The 14,281-nt window shown below is 32.1% G+C and overlaps 1 pseudogene; it reads left to right on the top strand.

Annotated features, from left to right (window-relative positions):
• The first annotated feature begins 9,768 nt into the window (after positions 1 to 9,768).
• Positions 9,769 to 10,638, top strand: LOC122525701 (annotated as a pseudogene).
• The last annotated feature ends 3,643 nt before the right edge of the window (positions 10,639 to 14,281 follow it).

The raw sequence follows: 14,281 nt of genomic DNA, 5'->3' as shown, positions 1-14,281 counted from the left end.
AGAAAATGGTACTCCTATTTCTGTGCAAACCAAGGAGGAACTTAGAGATAGTGATAAGATAAGAATAATGAAGTAGAAAACACTAATGAGAAAATTGGAAGTAATGAGTGGAAAAATGAAAGCAATAGAGACCCAGAGAGTGTATCACAGAGAACACGAAATAAGGTAAAAAGATTTGGAGATCCTACAACGTATTGCATCTCTGTAAACTATATGGATATAAATGTACCGAATCATTTGAGGAAGCATTAAATTCGAGGAACATGAGAAATGGGAAGTAGCGATGAAAGACGAAATTAGGAATATAAATGAAAACAAAACCTGGGTTTTAGTAAATAGGAAAAATAGTAAGAATATTATTGATACCAAATGGGTATATACTAAAAAGGTGAATGGTAGATTTAGGACAAGATTGGTTGCCAGAGGGTTTAAACAGAAAAATGCAGTTGATGATATTTATGCTCCTGTAGCGAGCAATCAGGCTATAAAGTTTTTGTTATCTTTCTGTTGCATTAATGGATTGACAATTGAAGTAGTAGACGTAGATTCAGCCTTCTTGTATGGAGATGTAATCTCAGAGGTATACATTGAACAGCCTAAAGGTTTTAGTGATGGCACAGATAGAGTTATGAAATTAGTAAAGTCAATCTATGGTCTAAGTGAGAGTCCACGAGATTGGTATAGATGTTTTAATAAGTATGTAGAAAGCTTAGGATTTAGGACAAATAGTATAGAATTATGTTTATATGTACACGGTACAGGAGATAATAAAGTCTACTTAATGAATTATGTTGACGATATAATAATATGTTGTAAAAATGAAAATAAAATTAAAGTTATTAAAAGATTATTAGGGGAAAAATTTAAAATTAAAGACATAGGAGAAATTAAAGAATACTTAGGTATAGAGATAGACTATAATAGAGAAGAATGAAATGAAATTAAGTCAAATAAATATATAGAAAAGCTAGCAGATAAATATGATGTAGTAAGTAGTAAGTGTTATAATACCCCAATGGAAACAAGATTAAATGTATAAAAACCGGATTGTTGCAATGAAAATATTATGTATAAAAACTACTAGGGGCCTTGTTGTATATTAGTTCGGGCACAAGGCCAGATATAAGTTATAGTGTAAACTACCTTAGCCGATTTCAGAATTGTTATACGAGTACACATTTTAGATATGCTTTGAGTATCTTGAAATATTTATATGGTACCAAAGATTTAAAGTTATGTTACAATAAAAATGAGAACTATGAGACTGTTGATTGTTATGTAGACGCTGATTGGGCAGGTGATAGTTCAGATAGAAAGTCAACAACAGGATATGCGATTAGATTATATGGAAACTTGATCTATTGGAAATCACGAAAACAGAAGTGCATTACCAAAGCGTCAACATATGCCGAATATGTAGCATTATCAGAATTGGTAACTGAAGTAAAATATATAAAGGAACTAATAAAAGTATTTGAAATTGAAATGGAAAAACCGATTAAAATATACGAAGATAATTCAGGGGTAATAAATATTGCAAAGTACGGTAATTTTACGAAAAACTCAAAACACATTGAAATTCACTATCACTATGTACATGAGAGTGTAGAACAAAAGATTTCGAGGTACTCAAAGTAGAATCCGAAAAAATCTAGCAGATATGTTTACAAAAGCGTTATGTAGAGATAAGTTTGAAAAATTTAGAAGAATGTTAAATTTAAAATAAAGTTGTATTTGAAATGATAATAAATGATAGTGGGATATAGTATAAAGGTAAGGAAGCGTGTTGAGTATGGTACCTTTATACTATAATTTATACACACATATATATATATATATATATGAGTGTGTGTCGAGAGCCTATGGTAGGGAGCTACAATTGTAGCCAGCATGCGTGTGCACGTTCAGTTGGTAGAGAGCAAGCGGCTAGTCGTAACACTTAGAATGTAAGAAATTAATCTAGGATTATAATAAAGAGTTATTTTTAGAGTTTATTAACCCACAACTATTTTATTTAATCCACCTAACATCAACATATATATATAATGAAAAATAATTTTAATTTTGTCAAATATCTCAATAATCATTGATATTATATTTTTATCTCAACTGCAAGATAAATTTTAATGCATATAAATAATTTGTTTTTCAGTATACCTACAACTTATTACAATATCAAGTTCAGCAAATAATCTTTGAAAAGTTCAATTTATTAATAATAGAACATTTATAAATATATTTTTTACGAAAAAAAAATATATTTATTTATTGATGTTTCTTATAAAAAGGATGAAGGTTTTTATTCGTCTCTAGAATTTAATAAATTACATGCCGACTTCTGTGAGTGGTTATTAGCTCATAGTCTCCCAGAAGTAAGATAACCATGATTTAAAAATTGCGGAGCAAGATGCATCGGATGGCATGCGTATAATTAATATTATATGTTCGGCTTGGAAAATTTATCTTTTCCAAATAACGATAAATAAAGACAGTTGTAAATAAAGAGCATCTGTTGTGCCTAACGGGCATCACGAGTTAAGTAAAATTCTTCTTGGATGAAGCAATTCACTCTCTATTAATCAAAAACTTTATTTTAATCCGGATCAAGACTTCATCGCGATAAAAAAAAAATATTGATTTACACAATACAAACTACATATATATAATAGTATATATTTTATATAATATGAAGAAAGAAGTCAATAATATTGAAATACTGCATAAAATTTTGATTGAATTAGGGTTATTATTTAGTACTTAATAGAAGCAATGTCAATTTTTAGAAAAAAATGTAAAAAATATATAAAACATAAGCAGAAATGGCTTAATAAAGACATTAATAAATAAACCTTTGCAAGTTAGGAAAGTTTCGTAAGATAATATTTGTAAGAACATTTAAAGTTTCGAACTTGTTGGTTACTTTCGGAAACTTATATTAGTATTTGCTTTTTGCAAGACTGCTAATAAACTTGTTAAGAGCTAAGATGTAGTCAGAGTCATGAAAAAATAAGTATTTTTAATAATTTTTTTCAGACAATAATTTAAATTATTTTATAAAGCTTATAGTACACAGTTATTGTATAACAATGCTTTAAATTGACTTCATTAAATTAAAACAAAAAAATTATTTTCGGATGAAGTTATTGCCATATTTGTATGACCCCCTGTGTCACAAGTACTGCTTTGCGATGACTATCAAAACTTTTCACTGGTTCAAACAAATAACAGTCTGTCATTCAATAGTAAATCTAATTACTTAATCAAAATTTTTGTTTTTAAAAATTAACAAAAAACCCCCGAATTTTTAAGAAGAAGTATTAACAGTTTACTGTTAAAAAAAATCGAAGTTTTCAACAAAAACAAAAATCCTTCGATTAAGTAACTAGTTTTTTATGTTTCCAAAAAGCTATATAAGTTTCATTCAAATCCATTGAGTGGTTTTTGAATTACAGTTGCCATCATCTTCGAAAACATAGTTTCTAGAAAAACGAGTTTAGAGGTTTCATCTTGACGCAGTACTGCTTTAGAGTCCTTCACTAATAGCCAGATATTTGGCACCTATTCATATAATTGACTTGAAATTTTCAGGAAATATTTTTGATACATCATACTACAAGAATATGCAAAGGAAATTCGATTTTTGGAAAATTCCAACTACTCTATCACTAACCCATTAAGAAAAGCGTAAAATCAATTTTATTTCCAAAGAAGAATTCTTCTAGTATTGAATAACTTTTTTGACTTTGGTTTATGATTTCGTTGAAAACACTTATACACAAATCGTTCGTAGTTTTGGTATTTAGAATCATGACCAATCTTGTCTCTTGCACTTATAAATTCCCTTTCTACATAGTTGCCGTAAAATGTGACCATCTGTTTACATCTTAAATTCTACTCTTAATATTCCACTTTAAAGTTTCACAACGCTTTTACGATCGCGCACACTCCTAACTCGAAGCAAGAATATTTCTTTTTTGAAAACATGGTTTTTTAACTCTGTATATATTACACATAGTTAATAAATAGCGTTAATAATTTAGGTTGGAGAAAAAGAAATCCATTATTATTACGTGAACTCTAAGGCCTTATTTAACATGTTTTGCATTCTCCGATTTGGGTTAAAGTGGACCGTTTTGTTCTATAATTTATTGCCATTTTAAAGATAGCTTCATAATACCCCTCTCATAAAAATCTTAGTCCCTATTGTCGAAAAATTCTAGTAATCGATTTTTGCAATCTTCTCTTGATGTCAATTTCTTATCACTGAGGAAGTTTTGCAATGCAAGAAAAACATGGTAATCGCTTGGTGCTAGGTCCGGACTATATATTGGATGCATCAATACTTCCCAACCAAGCTCTAACAGTTTCTGGCGAGTTATTATAGACTGTGTGTGGCCTGGCGTTGTCCTAATGGAACACAACACCTCTCTGTTGGCCAATTTAGGAAATTTCTGGTCAATCGCTAGCTTCAAACGGTCCAGTTATTGACAGTAGAGGTCCGAATTTTTACGGATCCCATTGATCTGAATTTTTTTAATTTTTTTTTTTGTACGTAATTAGCTGTTACAATATCGAGACCATAAACACCATTCACAATTTCAGCCGCTTAGCATGCATTTTCGCCATTATCAAAGAAAAACTAAAATGTAACGAATTTTCTCTCCGTTGACTTCCATTTTTAATACCCTGTAACCCACAACTGAATTGACCAAACAAGAATCAGCAAGAGAATTTTTTTAGGGTGCAATGTCACCTTTCCAACGAGCATAAATCGGAAATATGCTTGATCAATACTTTACAAGATATCGATCACTAAAGTTATTCATCGAAAAAATAACGGATTTCTTTTTCCTCAACCTAATATATATACCGTCTCAAAGCAGCAAAATGGTTTCATATTTTCTACTATGTACATCATTAGGCAACTATATTTTTACATTCAAATAACAGAGTAAATTTATTTCGAACCGAATTTAAAATTTTAGCAAACATAAATATATGTTTACTATTTAATATTTTTTATATTGAATAAAGAAAATAAGAAATATATACTGCTCATGACATTGCGATCCGCGTAACCGGCCTTTATGTCTAAACAAAAAAAAATGCTTACTATATCTTTTGTTTATTATGAACAAACAAAACAATACTGTACTCTGTAGCTTTAAAAAGAAAGAAATAAACGTATAAGTAAAAACAGTACTAGTTCTCGTCCGATCACTAAAGTCAAGCATCGCTGGGCACGGTTAGTACTTGGATGGGAGTGACCGTTTAGGAACACCGTGTGCTGTTGACACTTTTCTTTCTTTTTTTCAATTTTTATTAGAAAAGATCGTCAAAAAGAAACCAATTATAACATATTTTGATAGTATAATTTTTTTTTCTATACGAAACCATTTACCGAACGATTCCTTACCACCTCACCTACCATATTGATTGTGTCAGAACTTTTTCATGATCGAAAATTTCCATTTCGTGTTTTCTGAGACTCGTACGTATTAGGCGTCCTGTAGTATTTTTTATTTTTTTCCATACTGATGTTACGAATTTAATGGTTAATAGCATTTAATAGATGTGTTATTCTAGTCAACGGCCACACCGCGATGAAAGTACTAGTTCTCATCGAGTTCTCCTCGAATCGTCAAGGCGAGCGGATGGAGCCAGAGAGCGCGTACGTGATAGAAGTTCGACGCGAATTTTCACGCTAAGTGCAACAACCGGATAGACCAGTGCTATATCAAGAACATAATTATCAGGAATGGCAAAGAAAATATTATACTAGTTATCGATATTTACTCGCGATTAACATGCCAGCCTCCCACACAGGAGGCGGCAGTAATAGAGTTCGGCAGAAATGAAAACACAGAGAAATACAATGGCGAAAAAACGCGTTCGCTTTAATCCGAAACCTAAAATACCCGAAAAGAGAGATAGACAGGGGGAAAAAACATACGAAGACACCGCCAAAGAAGAAATCCAGAGCGAAAACGAAGGAAGTACTGACCTTTGGCGGTCAAGAATGCAGAAAAAAATTGAGGATCTTTCGGAGACCATCAGAGATCTAAAAAAACGAACGATGAATTGAAGACCGATAACTAAAAACTGAAGAAAACAGAACAGAAGAGAACGAGCTCCACGCCCAATTCAAATATAATTGCTGAGTCAAGCAGCGTAAAATCAGTTAAAGAAGATATAAAGCTTGGTAAAAGATTCGCTCAACAAACCCTCAAGGACGATGTAGAAGCCAAAAAACAACAAACTAAATAAAAAAACAAAACACCGAAACAAAGAAACAACCGCGGCAAACCCCATAAGAACTAATTACGGAAAAAAAAACTAAACTACAACCTATAAGCAGCGTTGGAAAAAACCCGAAAACGATAACGACAACTCTGAAGAAAGAGCTTTAAATCGAGGGATTCTTCGTGAGAGAGAATGTGTGGAGAAAACAAATTGACGGTGATACTCAATACTAGGCGCAAACGGGCTAAAGAAGAAGAAATATGTCAACCATCAAGTCATAAGATGAGAAAAATTGCGAAAAACCGAAATCATCAAATGCAAAAATGCCAAAGACTCGAGCATGTAGCGTCCAATTGTAACATAGGGTACCGATGCGTCAAATGTGACGAGAACCATCATCCAGGTCAATGCAAAATTAACAAGCAAGGCAAAGAGATAAATAGAGAAATCCTCTTCTGTGTATAGTGCAATAATCATGGACACCCTGCATCGTATAAAGGCTGCCTGAAGAGACTATCATTGCTAAACAAAGTCAAAGAAAAGAAACGAGTAGAACAAGAAAAGAGGCAACATAAAATCATACAAATGAATAACTATGTGTGACCTAATCTGCGATGCTCAGAAGTCGTAAAAAACAACCCGACAAACAACAGAATGGACCGCAGAGAAGCATTCGCGATAAACGTAATCCAAAACCCCTAACCGATAATAGAAAAACAAAGGATTTCAAAAATAGCCGAAGACGTTAAGAGGACTCTCATTGAGGTCTTCCAAAAACAATTTGACTGGCTTAGAGAGAGAGAGTCATCGACAATTCAAGACGTGTGGACGTTCTTTTTTAAATCTTCGAACAAAATAACCATGGAGACAGATATTAACAAGAAAATAAAAAACCGACAGCAAAGACTGAACATAGTAAGCATAAATGTAAACTCGCTTATACAAAACTACAGAAGAGAAACTCTTCTTAAATTCATGAAAACACTCAAACCTGACATCATTCTCATAAGTGAAACCAAACTTAACAACATCCATAAAATATCATTTCTAAACTACGACATTATAAGAACGGACAAACCAAACTCCATTCAAGGTAGGGGTACCGCTATAGCAATAAAAAGAAATATCAGGTATACCAATATAAGTCTGCAAGCACTTACTAACTCGAAAATAATAGAAACAACTGTGATAAAACTCAACCTTACCGATGGCGTTTCGATATACATAATTGCGGCTTACGCGGCAGCTAACCACAAATAGGAATTCTATCTCGAGTTCGTGAAAATATACCAATACCTGAAACTGGAAGCATCGAATAACTACTACGTAATAGCAGGTGACTTGAACGAGAAAAACTAACACTGGAAAAATAACACATGCAACCCAAGAGGAACCTTTATCTTCAATTAGCTGCAATAGAACGACATAGAGTATAAAGCTGGTCTAAGAAGCACGGATATCCCTTCATTTCCCAGAGGAAACTCATACATAGATATCTGTATAGCGGAATGTATAATAGAGTTCCACAACACCGACAAAGACGGAAATTTGAAATGCCTACCCTACGATAGCGACCACAACGCGGTATCGATGACGACCTCTAAAGAAAAATATACTCTCTTTACTCTAGAAGAGCAGGACATTTCACATTCTTTAAATTACAGACGAACCGACTGGGACAAATTTCGGAGATTTCTAAATAACTATTGTAGAATAGAGATACCCAGAGATAGGAACCTATCGAACCACGAAATAAACAGCTATCTTGCAGTGATGAACGAGGCCATTAAAAAAGCAATACACTCAACAAAATCGAAAATAAAACACCGAGACTCAATGGATGCATACTCGAATGAACGCATAAGAGAAATACAGAAGATAAAAAGCTATCTCATAACGAGAATAAATCGGGCGTACGGGAGGTTCGAATATCATGATAATCCAGAACTTACGATGCTGAAAGACACACTATCGGAGGTTAAACAACAACTCAAACAAGAATACTCAATATCTATAAATAAATATTGGCGAAAGAAAATCCGTGATATTCCAAAGAACGATCCAGAAAATATGTTCCTAATAATAAACCAGGTATTTAGACCACGTGGGAAAGCAGCGATCGCGAATCTACAGATACCAGAAAATAATACATGTGGGATTTGAAATAGAAGAAAGAAAGCTCTCGACTATTCGAGAACGATCATAGATAAATTTAGACATATCTCTGATAGGAATAAAGGCATAGATCAGAAGAAACGTAAATAAAAACACCAAGAGTCGAATAAGTCAAGAAATGATAGTTGCTAAGAGGATGCTTGCTGTTGTTCGAAAGTTCGGGAACGATCATTATCGAATATTCAGCAGGTAAAGGAAAATATAAGAAAATAGCGCGTAATATCATAGCGTGAAGGGAACGAGAGGGTACGAATGAGCGTGAGTGTGAGGAGAGAAAGAGGGAGAAAAGGAATATAAGGTGAGAGAATGAGGGATGAGTAAGAGTTTTTGACGAGTTTTGACGAGTTAACGAGTAAAGAGTTGTAAGCGCTGACGAGTATGAAGAGTAAAAGAGTATAATGAGTAAAAGAGTATAACGAAATGAAGAGTTTAAGAGTCTAAGAATTTAGGAGTTAAGGGTTTAAAGAGTATAAGAGTTCAAGAGTCGAAGTCTAAGAGTAGAAGAGTATTTACGAGTATATTATAAGTATATCAAAAAGCGTTACGACGAAAAGTTTAAGGGTTTAAGGGTAGTATAGTAAAGAATAAGATAATAAAGTAAGTCAGAGTATCTGTAGGGATTTAAAAAATATATTTCCTACATATATTTATATATTTCTTTTTCTTTTTTTAAAATTCTTACTTATTAAAAAATTAAATTTAAAATTTCTTACAAACGAAAAGTTAAAATCAAATAACTTATAGAGTCCTAGTCCGCTTATGTGAATTTTTATAGAAATGTATTTATGTGTTATGTATTTATGTGTTTTTAATCATGTTTTTCAGATCATGATTTTAAGCTTCTAATGGAGCTAATCTCCCGTTTCTCCCTTCTAGACTTTCTGTCTTCCCATCTAGGAGTGTGCCCAGGTGCTACTCGTATTGGTAAAAAATAGCTAGCATTGGTTCAGTTTAAAATTTTTCCCTTATTAGCGGCTATGAATGTACTAGTGGTTGCACGATGTTCTTTGCTATGTGCGTATTAGGTAGTATGTACCGTATATCGTTTTTCGCAATAGTTTTTAACCCATTTTCATCCAAGCGCGGAATATTCCGCGTGCCTACGTCACTTTTTCTTACCAGTTGCAAAATATCCTTTAATTGCGACAGACAACGTTTAAACACTTATGAGAGCGTTAGGTTCTTTCAGTTCAATTTACATTAGTGTATTCTAAAGATGTTTTACTTTTTCTGTGAAAATCTTTCAAACTACCGCTATGAGTAAGTGCTGTCAATCTATATTTAAATTTAAGAATGAAAATTAGGAAAATAATTTTATTTCATAATATAACCTAAAATCTAGTTGTCCCAATGGATTTTGAGTATCCTGATTCGGATTCAAGTATTGAGGCACGACGTCCTAGAAAACGTTGCCGGAGGATTTCATCAAGGGATGATAGCGAAAATGAACAATGCGACAATTTTATAAATGAAAAGTACGTGTTGAAAGCCGAAAATCATACTCCCATTTTACATCGTTTTTCAATTGCGGGTGGTGCAACCGTAAATACACGGGGTCTGTCGAGAAAGAAGGTTTCTGAACTATTTTTTAAGAATGAAATAATTACAAAAATAATAAGTGAAATAAATAAATATGGTGCAAGCGACGCAAGGTTTATACCTCTTGAAGAGGGCGAATTAAAAGTATTGATTGCCTTAAATATTTTAATGAGTCTATATATATATAATTTCCAAACCCACGATTCAAAGCTATTGGTCGACAAATAAAAGTATAGAAACTCCGTATTTTAAGAATATCATGAGCTGTAACCGATTTATTTCTATCTCAAAAAATTAACACTTTTTCAGTACAAATAATCCTTATGACGCACTGACTAAAATTCGAGAAGTTATTGAAATTGTAAAGAAAACTTTCATTCGCATGTATGTCCAAAATAAAACATTTCAATTGATGAATCACTTATGTCATGTAGAAGTCGTTTACATTATATACAATTTATTTGAACAAAACATGCGAGATTCGGTGTCAAGTTTTTTAAACTCTGTAATTCACAATCACGATACATACATAATATCAATTTATATATAGGAAAAGATAAAACTAATACAGGATCTGCTGGTAGAAATGTTGTAATCAATTTGTTAAAAGAGAGGCAATTATTGCACAAGGGATATTGCTTATTCATTGATAACTGGTACAGTTCACCAACATTATACTGAGAAATATATAATATGAAAACATATGTATGTGGAACAGCGAGAATAAATAGGAAAGGAATGCTTCCAGAATTAAAATCACACCTGCTACAAAAAAGGGAAGCTGTTATATTTAGTACAAAAGAGATAGCAGCTATAAAGTGAAAGGACAAGAAAGATGTCGTTATGCTGACTACAATGCACGATTTAAATTTTGCTGAAACAGGGAAACGAAAACGATATACTGGAGAAAAGAGTTTAAAACCAACCAAAGTAATAGATTACAATCAATATATGGGTGGAGTTGATGTTGGCGACCAGATGTTTAGCAAATTTTACACTATTCGACGATGTAAAAAAGCCTGTAAAAAATATTTTTGAAGTTGTATTTCTTTTGACGCGTTGGGGAAAATGTAATGGGAGTGATTTTGTTCTGAGCGTCTGGAAAAACGACGCCATGAAGTTTGTCGGTATTTACAAGGCGCGGCAAAGCGATTTCAAGTATGCGGCATGAAGTTGCCTTCTCTTCTTCTTCCTCTTTTTTTTATTTCTTATTTTATTTCTTATTTTATTTAAACCCTTCTTCTTCTTCATGTATAAATAAATAAGATTATACTTATTTTTATGAGGTTATTTTTGAGATTGTTGATGCTATATTTATTTTGGTACGCAAAAGAAGTATAACTTCTTACGTGCGTACATAAGTACACACACTAGTTTTTTAAATTTGTTATATCTCACTCCATGCTTGAAGTGGAAGTATCCATATTGAAGTTAGAATTGCTATTTCCAGTTCCATATTATAAGATATTCATGTATGGAATTATTCTTTTCTACTTAGAATACAATATTTTCAAGTTTTCAAAGACCAATTTAATCTTGTGTTATAACAGAGTGTTACTTCGATTAGAGTGTTGTATCAAGATTGTTGTATAATTCAATATTCAACAGAAAAATAAGAATAAGTTAATACTAGAATGTAATAATACACTGAAGAAGAAGGAGAAGGAGGGGTAAGGATATAGGGGTCAATGATGGGGAAAGGTTTGAAGGATTACTTAAGTGACAGATAAAAAAACTGGTGTGTGTACTTACGTACGCATGTAAAATATTATACTTCCGGTTCCAAGAGGTACCCCTATTTCCGGTTCCCAGACGAGACCCTTCTTCCGGTTCCCAAAAAGGACCCTATTTCTGGTTCCCAGAAGGACCATACTTCTGGTTCCTAAAGGGACCCCTATTTCCGGTTCCCAGAGGAGAACCTTACTTCCGGTTCCAAGAGAAAATCCTTATTTCTGATTTCTCGTCGACTCTAATTTCGTAAGTTTATCATCAATTTTACGACAGTTTTGTTTTAATAGATTAAGATTCATAACAATCAGCATTCAATTTTCTTTGTCATATGACATTTGTCTTTATCTAATGCCTCACTATCAAATACTTGTATAAGTTTTTTTGTTTCAGGTTACACAGGAGGAGGACCACACCAGGACAGAACGAGGATTACACCGTTATTTTTAATGTATTTTATTCGTTCACAGGTTCCATAATATTTCGATTCTATTCATTTTTCACTTTTTGCTTATAATTTTGTTATTTGGTATTCCACTTTTCTCTTCATTCTCGATAATAATTTCAAGGATTTCCCTTCTCGGGACTTTCATTTTGTATGGTTTCGACTTAATTCGGATAGGGACATCTTCAGGATGCATATCCCGGGTATTCAGAAGCAGTTACCTGCTCGTTGTTAGACCTGGGCAATGGCATTTTACTTTCAGTATAATGTTTAACATATTTTATACGTTAAACATTTCATTGCAAGTAAAATCTAGCCAAAGACCGCTTGCCATAAACATTATAATTGTAATTAGTTTCTTTTAAATCCCCAATTAATATCATATCCTTCTTCCTTTTTCCTTGGTTCCTTCTATCCATTTAATATACAGAAACTAATTACTTTATAATGTTTTTTAATAACTTTTATGTATTTGCAGATACCAGGGTGTAGTCTAAAATTGTTGAAATTAAATTTGCGGATGTATAAAAGAGATTGCATTGGATTCATTCATTTAATTTTTACAGTGCTAGAATAATATTTTTTTTCACAGGTATCTTTTTTAAATCACAGTTGCCATGGATAGATAATAGGCTCTTTCTTTCTGGAAAATCTAAAAATTGTTTAGAGAAATGTACTTTCTTTTTTCATTTACATATACGTTAATAAATGCCATAGAAAGTAATTTAATTTTTACATGTTACATCTTTAATACATAATTACATCTTTATAGTGTAGTCTTAAACAATTTAAACAATTGCATAAAAATTGCATAGATACTAGCATCAAATGCATTAATGCACTTTTCTTATGTTACAGCTAAATTTTATCCTCGAAGTCTTCACTGCGCAGGAACATTAAAATAATTACATGAAAAAAAAAGAATATTAAAACGAGAACGTTATAATGTTAAATTTTATTGATTAAGTAGATTATTTTCTTTTATACACATGCGCAATTTTCGGAAAGTCACATAAACAACTTTCACCAAAAGAACTTTGACAGAGAATAATGACGCAGATCAACGGTGAATTTCGGGGAGGAGGGATCACAGAAGATATACTCCGAGCTTTTTAACAACAATAGACATTTTTATCGATTAATTAACAATTATTTTAATATTTTAATACACTTTCTTTATATTTCAGATTATTTTGGCACATATATGTACTAGAATAGGCATTACATACTTATTAACATATTTTTCAATATTAATCAATTTATTATTCTTTTTGATGAAAATTTCCCCCACCAAAGTCACCACTGCACAAGATCGTTTAAAAAAATATACATTAGTTTAAACAATTACATAAACATTAAAAGAATATTAAAACTAGAACGTTATAATTTTAATTTCTATTCATTACAGTTAATTTTCTCGTTACACACATAAGCAACTTTCGGAAAGCCATGTAATCAACATTAAATACAAAAAACTTTTTTATATGCTAACGTGTCAGTCTTATAGTAGATTTAGAAGAGGAAAGGTTATTAAAAAGTAAATTCATATTTTTAGATTACAATATACATTTCCATCGAATAATTAACCATTATTTAAGGTGTATTGAACAACGTATTGTTGTCTTCTAATACTTGTAATTGATTAAACATATACATTCAATATTTTAAGTGTTCAATACTCTCCTATTAACGTATTTCTAATAGAAAATAATTTTAATATGAATTTATTTTTTTGATTTTAGATGACTGTGTCTTCAATTTGGTTGCGTTCTTACATTGAAACATAATTTTAAACTTCTCCAATTACTTAGATTGTTTTTCAATCATTGTTACTAGTTAAATAAAATTCCTTTAAATGTCTATTAAAATTTTATTCTTTTTTTAAAAGCAATTGAATGGATAGCGGGTGGATTTCTCCTTCGCAAAGGGCGCCATTTGCTAAGAAGGAATCTACTTCAGGGATGCGACCCTGCCCACGCGAGCCTTGATTCTATCTTACCTCCAAAGATAGAATCATGTCCTTACCTAAAATTCCACCTACACCAAACGATCCTATTTTTAATATTTTGTTGGCAGGATGTATTATGAAGACAATGCCACACTCTGTCCAAGAGAAAGGAGAAACGAATCAAAAGAGGACTGAGTTATGGT

Source organism: Polistes fuscatus, unplaced genomic scaffold, assembly GCF_010416935.1.
Source record: "Polistes fuscatus isolate 324 unplaced genomic scaffold, CU_Pfus_HIC Scaffold9, whole genome shotgun sequence".
In the NCBI taxonomy this organism is placed as follows: Eukaryota; Metazoa; Arthropoda; class Insecta; order Hymenoptera; family Vespidae; genus Polistes; species Polistes fuscatus.
The sequence above is the reverse complement of the archived record's forward strand: the minus strand, read 5'-3'. Positions and strand labels throughout refer to the sequence as shown.